Source organism: Neoarius graeffei, chromosome 1 (assembly GCF_027579695.1).
Source record: "Neoarius graeffei isolate fNeoGra1 chromosome 1, fNeoGra1.pri, whole genome shotgun sequence".
NCBI lineage: Eukaryota > Metazoa > Chordata > Actinopteri > Siluriformes > Ariidae > Neoarius > Neoarius graeffei.
The window spans coordinates 51,871,375-51,877,454 of record NC_083569.1 but is presented as its reverse complement, the minus strand read 5'-3'; positions in this window follow the sequence as shown (position 1 = coordinate 51,877,454).

Sequence of the window (6,080 nt, the reverse complement as noted above, 5' to 3'; positions counted from 1 at the left end):
ACACGCTAACAAAGAAGGATTTTTCCTATTGTTTGGAAAATTATCCATCAGTTGAGTTCCCCGACATTTCAAACTACCTGGTACTGCAGACATCGTTCTACACGGACAAACAGATGAAAACCTGGAAGAGCATGGAGGAGTACAACTTTTTATATGTGGCTGGATTAAAGATCTGGGGAGCAGGACACTACAAGACAGATGGCATTAGATGGATCTAAGTGCAGAAAGAGTGTTTATTAGCAGGGTTGATTTTTACAAAAACAAAAGCAAAACAGAATCATAATGCAGATTATTTAAACAGCGTTATAAACATGGCTAGAAACAAACGTGACAGTGATAATGATAATACTTCACAACGCTTCCGTGAAAACAGTGTCTGTATCTGCACGTGCTGATTGTGCTCAAATCAGTATCAGGTGTTTCCCATAATGACCAGGTCCCAAGATCGCACACAACGTGCTCTGTGGGTGTGCAAAGCTCAAGTGCGCAAAAGCATGACAGTTAAGTGTTCACCTGCTGTGTAACCACAACTTTTGCTCACATGTATATCGCCATGCATCGCCACCAAAATGCATCATCTCATCTCATTATCTCTAGCTGCTTTATCCTGTTCTACAGGGTCGCAGGCAAGCTGGAGCCTATCCCAGCTGACTATGGGCGAAAGGCGGGGTACACCCTGGACAAGTCGCCAGGTCATCACAGGGCTGACACATAGACACAGACAACCATTCACACCTACCTACGGTCAATTTAGAGTCACCAGTTAAGCTAACCTGCATGTCTTTGGACTGTGGGGGAAACCGGAGCACCTGGAGGAAACCCACGCGGATACGGGGAGAACATGCAAACTCCGCGCAGAAAAGCCCTCGCCGGCCACGGGGCTCGAACCCGGACCTTCTTGCTGTGAGGCGACAGCGCTAACCACTACATCACCATGCCACCCCCAAAATGCATCATTTTCATCAATAACCCATCACAAAGCATCGCAAGCTGTAGTGTGACCATAGCTTAATGAGGCAGATGTGACGTCAGATGCAACTCAGCAATTGTACCCTACTATGAGTAAAAATGAGCTTCAACTTGGAAAAAAATTTGCAACCCACTAGATGGCGCTTCACGACCCACTAATGGGCTGCGGGCCAGTGGTTGAGAAACACTGATTTAAGCCACTGTGAAATCAGTAACAGCCACGACTATCTTAAATGCAGCTAGGATTTACAGACCCATAATGTTGTGCATTAAACACCTGAATTAAATGTGTGATAGGTTAAACCAGTGGTTCTCAAAGTGGGCTCCGGTGACCTCCAAGAGTTCATAGCATAGCCAGGGGAGTGTTGATTTATTCATTCATTCATTTTCTATGCCACTTATTCATTGTGGGTTGCAGGTGAACTGGAGCCAATCCCAGCTGACATTGGGCGAGAGGTGGGGTACACCCTGGACAGGCTGCCAGAGAGACAGATAGCCATTCACAATCATGGGGAGTTTAGAGTAGCCAGTTGAGCTAATCTGCGTGTCTTTGGACTGTTGGAGGAAACCATAGCACCCAGAGGAAACCCACACAGGCAACATGCAAACTCTGCACAAAGGTCCCAGTAGACTGGCAGGTTTGAACTCAGAACCTTGTTGCTGTGAGGCAACAGTGCTAGTAACTGAACCGTTCTTTCTTTCTTTCATTTATTCATTTATACTTTGTTACAGTGAAGGAAAGTAATTGGCCTTTTGACTTGCTACATTAATACATTAATTGTATGGGTTTGTTCTAATCCTCTATAATCAAAACACAAGTGGCCTCATGTGTTTGTCAGCTGAAAATTTCAGCATTAAAAAGCTCCATAAATTTTAATTGTGCGATAGTAATGACGTAAATACCAGCGCGATGGATTAGTCCTTATCCTGTCGTCTTTCCAACTCTTCTCTACTCCATGTTGGTTCGAAGTCGTTTGGAATAATCCCCATGTCACGTACGCGAGGGAGGCAGATGTATGTGCAGAAGTATACAGTTTAATAAAGTGCAGAATATATATATACAGTGAGACAATATATACACAGGCAAACAATCCAAAATGGCAGGCTAGATCAAAAACGAGAATACAGGCAAAAGGGTCAGTTGAGGCACAAACAGTACATCAAAGGCTAAGCGAGGACAAGAACGAGAAACAGGCACAAGGATCGTGAAACAGGAACTCAAGACAACAGGTAGAAAGGCTCAGTCATGCGTATCGTAATACTTTGCGATGCAAATGCATCAGCACAGTCCTTAAATAGGCAAACACATAGTTCCATAATTGAGCTCAGGTGTGCCTTGTTCTCGTCGCGCGTGCTGGAGTCCACTCGGCATGAGCGCAGTCCAAGGCGCGCCTTCAAGTGCACGTGCCACAGCACGCAGGACTGACACTCCATCACTAATGAAGCTGGCAAATCTTGAAATTAATCTAAATTGGAATGATATGGCAATCTGGCCGCTGTGTAAACAGTTTTCAAAATGGCAGCACTGACACTTCACGTTTGAAGTCTCGCACAATTCTCGTGAAGATCGCGCGGATAAGCGACGCCTGCCGTGGACCAAACGAACTACATTCAACATGGCTAAAAAACGAAAAGGCCGATAAGTGTAATATAATATGCCAGTACGAGTCACGATATAAGGTTAATAAAACCGGAAATGTAATTGAATAACACGTTAATTAAAAGATAAAACAAGTTTAAAAATGACTTCAGTTCCCCTTTAAGATGGGTTAAAAACAGAGGAAGAATTTCACTGTGCTCAATGTACATGTGACGACTAATAATAATAATAATAATAATAAAAATGTTTGGAGTGGGGGCAGCATGGTGGTGTAGTGGTTAGCGCTGTCACCTCACAGCAAGAAGATCATCCTGGGTTTGAGCCCAGTGGCCGGCGAGGGCCTTTCTGTGTGGAGTTTGCATGTTCTCCCCGTGTCTGTGTGGGTTTCCTCCTGATGCTCCGGTTTCCCCCACAGTCCAAAGACATGCAGGTTAGGATAATTGGTGACTCTAAATTGACTGTAGGTGTGAATGTGTGTGAATGGCTGTTTGTCTCTATGTGTCAGCCCTGCAATAACCTGGCGACTTGTCTAGGGTGTACCCCCACAGGGAGGGTTTCCTCCCACAGTCCAAAGCCACACCTGGAGGACACTCTGGACACTTACAGTAATGCTTTTATGGCTGAGGACTACAGTTGACTCGCTAACTTTAGGACTGCAGTTGTCATGAACAGTTTTGCACTCAAGTTTCCATCAATGAAGAGTTATAACATCAACGAAACTGACTTCATGTTAAAACTGTTAATGTTATAGTCATGTTGTCTGTTGTTGCCCAAATGAGGATGGGTTCCCTTTTGAGTCTGGTTCCTCTCGAGGTTTCTTCCTCATGTCGTCTGAGGGAGTTTTTCCTTGCCACTGTCGCCAGAGGCTTGCTCATTGGGGATAGATTAGGAATAAAATTAGCTCATGTTTTAGGTCATTCAAATTCTGTAAAGCTGCTTTGCGACAATGTTTATTGTTAAAAGTGCTATACAAATAAACTTGACTTGACCCCGCCTCTCACCCATAGTCAGCTGGGATAGGCTCCAGCTTGTCTGCGACCCTGTAGGACAGGATAAGCAGCTACAGATAACAGATGGATGGATGGATGGATGGATGGATGGATGGATGGAGTGGGTGGCATGGTGGTGTAGTGATTAGGACTGTTGCCTCACAGCAAGAAGGTTCTGGGTTCAAGCCCAGTGGCCAAGGAGGGCCTTTCTGTGTGGAGTTTACATGTTCTCCCCATGTCTGCATGGGTTTCCTCCCACAGTCCAAAGACATGCAGTTAGGCTAATTGGCTACACTAAACTGCCCATAGGTGTGTGTGTGTGTGTGTGTGTGTGTGTGTGTGTGTGTGTGTGTGTGTGTGTGTGTGTGTGTGAATGGTTGCCTCCCTCAGATGACATGAGGAAGAAACCTCGAGAGGAACCAGACTCAAAAGGGAACCCATCCTCATTTGGGCAACAACAGACAACATGACTATAACATTAACAGTCCTAACATAAAATCAGCTTCGTTGATGCTATAAACCCCTCACCAACGGAAACCCGAGCGCAAAACCGTTCACGACAACTGCAGTCCCAAAGTCAGCAAGTCAACTGCAGTCCTAAAGTCAGCAAGTCAACTGCAGTCCCCAGCCACAAAAGCACCACTGCAAGAGTCCAGAGCATCCTCCAGTAGTGACCCCCAACTGTCCACATGGGGCCGACCCCCACAGGAGCGATGTGATGAGACGCAAACCAGACACAGGGCACCAGGATGGATCAGGCAGGTCCGAGGAGCAGAAGAGGTCAGCATCTCGATCCCAGGACCGACATGTAACTCAGAGGGACAGATTTGGGAGGGGGGAGAGAAGAGAGAGAAAACATAGGTTGTTAGGTATGCCCAATGTCACCTGAATAAGTAGGAACAGTATACATATTGCACTGAGTACAAGCAGGGACTCCGGCAAAACTAACAAAGGGAGAGCCAGAAGGTGTAACAGGCATGAGGGAGCCCCGGGACATAAAGCAGCCAGCCACTACACTGTCAACAAACTCGAGTGAGCAAGCGAGTGGGGGACTGACAGCATCCATACAGTGCCTTGCAAAAGTATTCATACCCCTTGAAATTTTTCACATTTTCCCCCCTTACAACCATGAACTTAAAAGTTTTTTATTGGGATTTTATGTGATAGACCAACACAGAGTAGCACATAATTGTGAAGTGAAACGAAAATGATAAATGGTCTTCAAAATTTTAAACAAATAAAAATCTGAAAAATGTGGTGTGCATTAGTATTCAGCCCCCTGTACTCTGATACCTCTAAATACAATCTAGTGCAATCAATTGCCTTCAGAAGTCATCTAATTAGTTAATAGAGTCCTACTGTGTGTAATTTACTCTCAGCATAAATACACTTGTTCTGTGAAGGCCTCAGTGGTTTGTTAGAGAACACTGAAGAACAAACAGCATCATGAAGACCAAAGAACTCACCAGACAGGTCAGGGATAAAGTTCTGGAGAAGTTTAAAGCAGGGTTAGGTTATAAAAAAAATATCCCAAGCTCTGAACATCTCAAGAAGCACTGTTCAATCCATCCAAAAATGGAAAAATTGTGGCACAACTGCAAACCTACCAAGACATGGCCGTCCACCTAAACTGACAGAGCGAGCAAGGAGAGCACTGGTCAGAGAAGCAGCCAAGAGGCCCATGATCACTCTGGAGGAGCTGCAGAAATCCACAGCTCAGGTGGGAGAATCTGTGCACAGGACAACTATAAGTCGTACACTCCACAAATCTGGCCTTTTTGGAAGAGTGGCAAGAAGAAAGCCATTGTTGAAAGACAGGCATAAGAAATGTAGGGGACACAGCAAACATGTGGAAGAAGGTGCTTTGGTCAGATGAGACCAAAGTTGAACTTTTTGGCCTAAATGCAAAGTGCTATGTGTGGCGGAAAACTAACACTGCTCATCACCCTGCACACACCATCCCCACTGTGAAACATGGTGGTGGCAGCATCATGCTATGGGGATGCTTTTCTTCAGCATCAGAGTTGATGGGAAGATGGATGGAGCTAAATACAGGGCAATCCTGGAAGAAAACCTGTTGGAAGCTGCAAAAGACTTGAGACTGGGAAGGAGATTCACCTTCCAGCAAGACAATGACCCTAAACATACAGCCAGAGCTACAATGGAATGGTTTAGATCAAAGAATATTCATGTGTTAGAATGGCCCAGTCAAAATCCAGACCTAAATCCCATAGAGCTTCTGTGGCAAGACTTGAAAATTGCTGTTCACAGACGTTCTCCATCCAATCTGGCTGAGCTTGAGCTATTTTGCAAAGAAGAATGGGCAAAAATTTCAGTGTCTAGATGTGCAAAGCTGGTAGAGACATACCACAAAAGACTTGCAGCTGTAATTCCAGCAAAAGGTGGCTCTACAAAGTATTGATGCAGGGGGGCTGAATACTAATGCACACCACATTTTTCAGATTTTTATTTGTTTAAAATTTTGAAGACCATTTATCATTTTCGTTTCACTTCACAATTAT